Source organism: Phragmites australis, chromosome 20 (genome assembly GCF_958298935.1).
Source record: "Phragmites australis chromosome 20, lpPhrAust1.1, whole genome shotgun sequence".
NCBI classification, from domain to species: domain Eukaryota; kingdom Viridiplantae; phylum Streptophyta; class Magnoliopsida; order Poales; family Poaceae; genus Phragmites; species Phragmites australis.
In genome coordinates, this window is record NC_084940.1 from 11,570,612 (window position 1) to 11,580,936 (window position 10,325).

Sequence of the window (10,325 nt, forward strand, 5' to 3'; positions counted from 1 at the left end):
AGCACACCCATACCATGGCAGAATTTGTCTGAAAGGTGAGCAATAAAAGGACTGTAAAGAAATTGGTTCAGGAAACTCACAATTTATCGTAAGTATAGGAATTGAGCTTGAAGCCTTTCGCCACTTTTTACAACTACCACATAGACAAGCAAGGCAACATATAAGAGGAACCGGTGGTAATATTCATTTGTATGTGCAAGCTTCATTAAACAAAAAAGTGATCCGCTTGACTTCAATGGAACATCTGGCTGATTTTCAGACAAAGTAAAAAAATGTACTAGACTTTAACGCTTGATAAGGAGTAGATCAACTTTAACGCTTGATAGGGAATAGATTAAACTTTTTACACGCAATTAAAAAAATAGATGAAGCAGATATTACAAGAACCAATAACAGCAGAGCATGCTCATGTCAAGAGCTTAAATATCCAAAAAAAACAACAAACATTTAAAAAAACTTCAACCTTCAGCTAGCATAGTGAGCAGTAAGGTAGTAATGGAGTAGGTTTGGGGAAAACAAATTATAATCAGAACAAATCTGTCACACCTGTGTTTTTTCAGAAAAAAAATCTTTTTCTCTCTCTCCCAAGCCCTTCCCCCGCAGTCGGACGCAGCACAGTGCCACGCCGGCCGATTTCTGTCACCGCCACCCATCCTTGCATGAACCATCTCGCGCCCCACACCTTTTTCCCTTGTGTCTCGCGTCGCCGCCTCGCACATCGTCGCTCGCGCGTACATAGTGCGTGCAACCCATGATTCGTGCCGGCCGTGAATCTTGTCATGCTGCCCTGCACTATCGCCATGCCAGCCAACCGTGCTCGCCGCCTCCAGTCGAGACAAAAATGGAATATTCTGGGAATATTTTTCCATTTTTCTTTTTTCTGATTTTATCTCCTGGCAAGACTTCCAAAGCTCATTTCTCCTCCGTCCTAGCTCCGTTTTCGACGATTCTTCCACTGATATTCATCTAAATTTGAGATCTACCCAACAATATCAATTTCATAATTTTTATAATTTAATTGTTTTTTAATATGATTATTTAATTGATTGTTTGTGTGTGCGCTTTTGATATTTGTTGCGTATGCTAGAGGAAGGCACGTTCGAGGAAGACCTGTAGGATCTGTAATTTGAAGAAGGAGCGGAGGACTTCAACGATGGAAAGTCCTACACCGTTGATCTTGTTTATCCTATGTTTTCAAACACAACCCGTAAAGCCATTATTTTAAATTATAGTAATATGCATGCTTAAGTTAATAACCTTAATTTTAAAATATGAAGATAGTTATGACCTAGTTTGTTTATGTCATACCTTGTTATTATTACCTTTATTCCATTGAAACACTAGAAAGTCCCTAACATCAGCTATATTATTGTTTGGATGAATGATGTTTACTAGCATGCTTATGATTCCTTGATCAAATAAATGAACCATGATAATTACATATGTTAATCATGCCTTTTCAAAAAGTATAAAATGCTCTATGCTTGGTGTGTGTGTGCGTGTGATGAGAAAATGTGTTCATGGAAACCCTAAAGTGTGATTTGAAGGGGGTGAGTAAGGTATCCACAAAGGTGGAAATTACCTTGGGAGCAAGGTTCGCCTTCATTGTGTTCTTGCTGGGAGACACTTGCCTCGATCGTATAAGGGTTGGTTCGCTATGACATCTTACCTAGTATTCAATCATAAAACCACATGTCATGTATGGGCAGGACTTGACCCAACCCCTTCGACTTAGTTTGGTACCCACTCAGAGGCCGATAGTGGCAATGGGGACCAGGAGGAGACTCGGACAGTACGTAACCTAAGGTCTGCCTGGTGTTGTTGTTAAGACTATGTTACAGTCTTGGGATTGCTAAGTGGTCCTTCCCATGATTATTCTAAGGCCTCTGGTATCTTAGTGCCCCGTTGGTGGATATCTTGGCTATGTTGAGAGGACATTGCATCTCGTTATGATAGTTTCACCAGTTGCTAAGGTTGGAGTTTGTGCATATTTTATGGGTATTGTGTACAATCTTTGCAGGGTGTTAAAACTATCTGGATAACCACGTCCATGGTCAAGGACATGCTATGGTTCGGTCACAATGATTTGCTTTTCGGCGTGAGTATCTCCTTCACGCGTGATTGGGCAGTATGTCCATGTTTTCAAAAAGTGTAGACTTTGTGCGTTGAGTATCCCAAACTATGTGTCCACCAACAAATGAAACTTGAGAACTGGCAGGATGAAAGTATCTCCCCCAGGGCCAACAACCCCATAAACTCAACTTATGTGTTTCACTCAAAATATTTTCGAGTTAGTCTTTGCAAACGAAATCTTGCATCAAAAAATAGCTTTCCACCAAAACATAAAGACTCTACATCCTTATCCTTGATCTATCTTTATGCATCAACATTTTCCCTTTGAGGTAGAACTTGCTGAGTACCTTATGTACTCACTCTTGCTATATGTGGACTCAGATGACCCAGAGGCCGACTTCGTCGATGGTGAAGATGAAGAGTAGGAAAGTTGGTTTTGCCTGAACTCAAGTTGCATATAGGGCTTGGGTCACTTTTGCGTTATCGCCGCTGTGTTGCCAGACTCTGTTTAAGAATGCCTACAATACTTTATTGTAATGAACTTTGTGTTGCATCCTAATTATCATACTTTAATTGATGTATACCTGTGATGTCTACTTTTGTTGAAAATGTGTGCATACCAGTTACTGATTCAGGTATTGTTATGAGTTTCACAAGGTGACCCGAAGGAGGGTTCCAACAAAATCGATCACTACCATAAAGCTTTATCATTAAGAAAGCATCCACCCAGAGGGCTAATACATGTAGTTTTAAAGTTGCGAACTCCAGCTTCAGAGGTGTATTGCTTTCTTCCATCTCTTATTACTAATACAGAGTCTTCCATTTAATTTTCTTCCTCCCCTAAAGCAAAATCTCATCAAGTGTGAAGCTATGAAATCCTGGTCAAGCAATTTTGTCAAACTGCATGTTAGTGTATTGAGTTAAGGTGTACTGAAAGTGCCTAGAGGGGGGGGGGGTTGAATAGGCTTTTCTGAAAATTAAAACTAAAATAGTGGATTAAAACTGCCGGATACTCCGGTGAAGGTCGGATACTCCGGTCGGGTCCGGAGTATCCGGTCTAGTCCGGAGTCTTCGGTCTATACAGGAAATCAAGAACAACTATGAATTAAAGCGAGCAGCTAGAATCTAAAGGTGAAGCTATGTCTACTAGATATCACAAAGCTAAAACAAAAGTTAATACTAGCAAGATGATCACTAAGGCAACTTATATGTAAATTCTCAAATCCACATGATTAAGTAAATTACACAAATAAGAACGCAAGGGATTATCCCGGAGTTCGGCCACCTCACAAAGAAGTGCCTACATCTCCGTTGAGGAGCTCATAAAGAGCCGGGTCTTTTCCAACCCTATCCTCTTCTAGCGACCACAAAGATCAAGCTGGAATTTGCTTACTCAATTTGAAGTCAATTACAAACTTCCCGTGGCACTCCACAAAGATTGGGTGCTCTACGGGCGGCGTCTTGCCGTCTAAAAGAACAAAGCTTCAAGAGTAAAGATCACAGCGAATGCTTGAGGAAGAACTCAATGCTCAAGTGGCTTAATCTCACTCCAAACCCAAACTCACTAAATTTTTGCAAAACTTAGCACTAGAGGTGGTTGGAGGGATTTTGAATGCTCTTAGAATGCTCAAGGAGTCTAGAGTTCACCAGAAACAGCAAGCATTTAATATCAAGGGGTGTGGGAGTATATATAGCCCTCTCTCAAAAACTAGCCGTTACTGTTCTGTCAGACCTGACCGGAGTATCCGGTGAACACCGGAGTATCCGGTCCCAAATCCAAAAACGGCGTCAAAATGGTCACAGAACGTTTCAGAACTAGCCGTTACAATTCTGTTAAGTTACCGGAGTCTCCGGTGAACACCGGAGTCTCCGGTCCTGACAGGCTATCAAATAGACTAAGTCCGGAGACTTGCCAGACCCTCCGGCTTCTTCAGGTACCGGAGTATCCGGTGAACACCGGAGACTCCAGTCCTTTTATCAAAAAGAATAAATGTTAACCGAGATACCCCTGCCGGAGTCTCCCTCGGAGACTCCGGTTAAAACATTTTCTCCTACCGGAGTATCCGGTGAACACTGGAAACTCTGGTCTTTTTCAATAAAAATAAATACCTAACCGATCGACCTCTGGCGGAGTCTCCCTCGGAGACTCCGGCCTTAAAACTCACCAACTACCGGAGTATCCGGTGAACACTGGAGACTCCGGTCTTTTTCAACAAAAATAAATCGGAACCGAGCACCCTCTGTCGGAGTCTATCTCGGAGACTCCGGACTCAGTGAACTTTGCAAAACAACCCGATGTCCGTGGGCGAGTGTGTCTCTCAACATATTGGTTCTAAAGGATATCTTGAGCATTGAGACACTAATCAAGCAATCAAATGCAACCCTCTCAATAGAGCGTTTATTCTAGACTCAATTTCAAAAATAAAAGAATTTAAATCCTATTGAGTACTCCTAGTTGCTTCTCCTTTCTTTTCGAAGGGCGTCAAACGTCATATGTCTTCTCAATTTAGACTTAGACATGTTCATGACTTAGATAAACATATTAGATCCTTAATCGTTTTGTCATCAATAAGCCAAAACCCACTTAGGGGGCCTAGATGTACTTTCAATCTCCCTTTTTTGTGATTGATGACAACATGATTAAAGCTTACAAAAAGATATTTGAAACAGGATTTTGAATTCTAGAAGATATGGTGAGCTCCCCCTAAATGTGTGCATTGATTTAAGATTGAGTTACACTCAAATGCACATATTCAAGATTTAAATTTGCAAGAGCTCCCCCTATATCCTAGGATCCGTGGGATGCAATATTAAGTAAACAAGATGCATATGGCAAGATATGAATCACACTTAATTTAAGAAATACGACAAGCATCACACTAACATGAAGAGTCTTAGAAATTCAAATAGAGCACATAGTTAATCACACACACAATAGAGTCCAAATGTCCAACAGCGATGAAATAGAGTCCAAAGCTAGAAAAGAAAGAAACTAAGGAAACTAAGAATCGGATAACTCTCTCTCCCCCTTTGGCATCAAGCACCAAAAAGAGAGAGAACCTAATCGCTGTTGGCTTCTTCGTCGTCGTCGGCGTCGTCGTCATCATCATCCTCATCACTTCCATCATTGTTGTCGCCAGGAGATGAGCTCGTTGCCGGAACGGCGTCGGAGGAGTCATCTTGAGCTTGAGCTTGAGAGCTCTCGGCAGCTGCTTGGGCTTCATCATACCACGTCCATGGATTTTCAAATTCAACGGGTGCACTTTCCGTTTCATCCGAAGCGATAGGTGAGCAAGGTGGCTGAAGGTTCATGGAGGCATACATAGCTTTCTGACGCTTCTCCAGTTTCTTCAGACGAATACTCTGCTCCTTGATCTGTGTAGCATTATGAGTGCACACATTGAAAATAGCTTTGAGAGCACTTTTTATAAATGATGACCCTCGAGGAGGAGCACGTCTCGAGGCAATCTTCCTTGAGCTTGGTGGAGCAGGAGGAGGTGATGGCGAGGGAGATGGAGCTCGAATGTTAAGGGGTCTCATCCGATAGGGTTCATGTTTTATCTCCTTCACAAAGGTTTTCTTGGATACTCGCTCAATGATAGACATGATATATGGAGCGTATCCACAACTCTTGATGGGAGATTTGGATGTGAACACAATTTCCTCCCAAAGAAAATATGCCACACTGAAAGGAGCATGATCGTTGGACATGGCGGCGAGGAGATTCCTAGAGATGCTCTGCACTGTAGTCGCATCCCCGCTCTTTGGTGCCAAAGTGAGTCGAAACAAGGAGTTCAAGCAACGGTAGATTGGCCTCATTCCTGTATGTTTTCCAAATTCGACTTGTCCATGGTTAAGATACATGAACCCAAGCTCTTCCAAGGTAAGTTGATTCTCGTTATGGATTTGATCCTTGTGTGTGTCTCGAGTATCAAAATGGAAATGATGAGCAAATCCTCTGAAGCTTATTTTGTACTGAACTCCCTCTGTCATCCAATGCATGAAGGGATTCTCCGATCCCTCGAACCAAACGGTGGCATAGAATTGTGCGATGACTTCCTCGCACCAATCATACTTGAATGCCATTATATTCTTGACTTTCTTGCTCTCACATGAAACGATGACTTCATTAAACACGGGGTCATTTTTCTGCGCCATGTAGTTCCAATCAATCCACTGCATATGTGTGATCAGCTTCTTCTTTGATAGGATCACCGTTTCATAAAAATCTGCTTGGAAGTCATTCCAAAAGCGGTGATCTGTGACATTCTTTTCATAGTCATACGAGTTGTTCAATCTCTCATTGACCACCCTGGATGTGTGCCTCATGTAATTCATTGTTTGCTTCGGAGTGTTAAAGATAGAGGCAGTCCTTAGGGGTCTATGGAGTTTCAAAGGTCCAATCACATCATCAGCTTCCTCCTCTTCCTCATCCTCTTCCTCAGCTTCATCGGACTCAGAACTGTTTTCGATGGCGATGCCTTTGCCTCTCTCTTCTCGAGAAGACATCCCACTTCTTCCCCTTCCTGATATCACCTGGGCTAAACCCTTTCCACGACCACTTTCGCGGCCCCTCATTGCTTGACTCTTGGTCCTACACAGAGTGACAACGTCTCTTTGAGAATCTTCAGCAAATGTCCCTTCTTCTATGTGAATTCCTCTTCCGGTGACTACTTTGCGAACTCTCTCACCGCTCGTATGCCCACTCCCGCTATCCTCTGAATGGGTCGGTGCTCTCGCCTCTTGAGCATGAGGATTACTCTTCTATTTCTTCTTCCTCTCAAACGTGTGATCCTTCACGAAGCGATCTCCGGCCATAGCAAATGACCTGAGAGAGATAGAAGGAATAAGGAGAATACGAAGAAAGACTAATGAAGATATTGCTGCTGAAAAACAGGTAGACACCAGAGTATCCCCAAAACCTAGGGTTTTGGAAGATTTGGCCGACAAGAGTTGAATCTGGTATAGGAACAAGTTCTAGGAAGTATATGGAGCTATTCTACCAAGGGAAATTGATCTTAGATGAGGGCATTGATAGATCGGGAAGATTTGAGAAAAAGTACCTTTTGGAGCAAAAACACTCCGGAGATTTTGATGAATAGAGTTTTCCAGAGATTCCGGCCTTGAATCGAAGTGAGGAACGATGAAAATCTTGAAGCTCCTTGGTTGTTCCTCAAAAGTCGTCGGAGAGACTAAGTTTGGGAGAGAGGAGTTGAGAATAGATGAGTTTGAGGAACTGTTCGGGCAGAGGGGTATATAAGAAATCTGGAGACCCCGGAGACTCCGGTGAAGATCGGAGATTCCGGTTCTGATACTTTACCGGAGACTCCGGTGAAGACCAGACTATCCGGTAACTGGAACCTGGACAGGAATCAGCTGAAAAGTGAACAGTGTCAGGTCCGGATACTCCGTTGAACACCGGACATTTCGGCACCTGGAACTGTTACAAAATAGAGTGAAGGCTGAAATTGGGGAGGAATTTTTTTGGGAGAAGGCCGTTGGACATAAAGGACTAATTTGCTAAATGTGATCAGCCAACAAGCATCATTACATAACTATGATCACAAATTGCAAATTATGATCGAGAGATCAAAGAACCAAATGATTTTGATAAATTCACTCAAAAATGCAGTTTTCGCAAACTCATAGCTAAGAAAGCTACAAATCTATAACAAGCAAATGTATGCAACAGTTCAAGCCACATTTCGAGAATTTAGGATATTTAATTCACTTCTCAACTCGCAAAACCTTTGCTCGTCTAGTGGCTTAGTGAGGATATCAGCTATTTGTCTTTCGGTTCTCACATGGCGAATATCGATATCCCCTTTTGTTGCATGGTCTCTCAAGAAGTGATATCTAATGTCTATGTGCTTGGTTCTTGAGTGTTGTACGGAATTGTTGGCTATTTTGATGGCACTCTCATTATCACACAGAAGTGGAATTTTGGATGTTTTGTGGCCATAATCTCTTAGCGTTTGCCTCATCCATAGGAGTTGAGCACAACAAGCTCCCGCGGCAACATATTCGGCTTCGGCGGTGGATAGGGCTACGGACTTTTGTTTTTTGGACGACCAAGACACTAAGGACCTACCCAAGAATTGGCAAGTCCCCGAAGTGCTTTTTCTATCTACTTTGCAACCGGCATAGTCGGAATCCGAATAGCAGATGATGTCGAAGGATGACCCTTATGATACCATAAGCCAAGGTAAGGTGTATGAACTAAATATCGAAGAATCCTCTTAACGGCCATTAAATGACACTCTTTTGGAGCGGCTTGAAATCTTGCACACATGCACACACTAAGCATGATATCGGGCCTAGATGCACAAAGATAAAGCAAAGAACCTATCATGGAGCGTTATACCTTTTGATCCACGCTTTTTCCTTCTCCATTGAGATCAAGATGTCCATTAGTTTGCATAGGTGTCTTGGTCGGTTTGGCATTCTCCATGTCAAACTTCTTGAGCATGTCTTTGATATACTTTGTTTGGCAAATGAAGGTTCCTTCCTTGAGTTGTTTGATTTGAAATCCAAGAAAGAACTTCAATTCCCCCATCATAGACATCTCAAATCTTCTTGTCATGATCCTACTAAAGTCTTCACAAAATTGTTGATTAGTAGAACCAAATATAATGTCATCGACATATATTTGGCAAACAAATAAATCATTATCAACATTCTTGGTAAAGAGAGTAGAGTCGGCTTTGCCTATTTCAAAGCCCTTTTTGACAAAAAAATTCCTAAGGTATTCATACCATGCTCTAGGAGCTTGCTTTAGCCCATAGAGCACCTTATGGAGTTTGTAAACATGTGCGGGATGCTTGGGATCTTCAAAGCCGGGCGGTTGCTCCACATGCACCAATTTGGAGATTGGTCCATTGAAAAATACACTCTTCACGTCCATTTGATATAGCTTGAAATCATGGTGAGTAGCATAGGCTAATAATATACGAATTGACTCAAGCCTAGATACGGGAGCATAAGTCTCACCAAAATCCAAACCTTCGATTTGAATGAACCCTTGAGCAACCAATCATGCTTTGTTCCTTGTTACTATCCCATTTTCATCTTATTTGTTGCGGAAGACTCATTTTGTGCCAATCACATTTTGCTTTGGCCTTTCCACCAAGGACCAAACTTCATTTCTTTTAAAGTTGTTCAATTCTTCTTGCATGGCCATCACCCAATCCGGATCATCAAGAGCTTCTTCTACCTTCAAAGGCTCCAAAGAAGAAATAAAAGAGTAAAATTCACAAAAATTTGCAATTCTTGAACGAGCAGTTATCCCCTTTTGTATATCGCCAAGTATGTTGTCTACGGGGTGATCTCTTTGGATGCTTTGATGAACACGTAGGTGTGGTACTTGAGATTGATGTTGAATATCTCCCACTTCATCGTCCAAAAAGTTATTTGGGTCTTCATAGTCTTGATTTTGGTCTTGTGGTCGTTTGTTGCCTTGATCTTAAGTTGATGTTGATGGTTCCACTTGCATCGATGAAGATGGTTGATCTTGATCATTTTGAGTCTCTTGTAGCTTTTGTTGCTCTAAAGGCTTGATTTCATTAATTGCCATTTTCTTGATTGCTTCGCTATTTCTTCATCACCTAGCACATTAGGATCAACTTTCTCCACTTGGGAGCCATTAGATTCATCAAATATCACATCTCTTGCAATTTCAACGCAACCGGTGGTTTTGTTGAAAATACGGTAGGTGTAGGCATTTGATCCATAACCAAGCATAAAACCTTCATCTACTTTTGGAGCGAATTTAGAACTTCTTTCCTTCTTATTTAAAATAAAGCATTTGCTACCAAAAACTTTAAAGTAGGAAACGTTTAGTTTGTTACCGGTTAGAAGCTCATATGCGGTCTTGTTCAATATCTTGTGTAGATACAACCGGTTGATGGCATGGCATGAGGTGTTGATTACTTCCGCCCAAAATTGATCCGATACCTTGTATTCATCAAGCATTGTTCTTGCGGACTCAATTAGAGTCCTATTTTTCCTCTCGATCACTCCATTTTGTTGAGGGGAGTAAGGAGCCGAGAATTCATGCTTGATTCCCTCTTCATCAAGAAACTCTTCAACTTGTATATTCTTGAACTCACTTCCGTTGTCGCTTCTCACTCTCTTGATCTTCACTTCGAACTCATTTTGGGCTCTTCTTACAAACTTCTTGAAAATAGCTTGTGTTTCGCTTTTGTCATGCAAGAAGAATACCCAAGTGAAACGTGAAAAGTCATTAACAATAA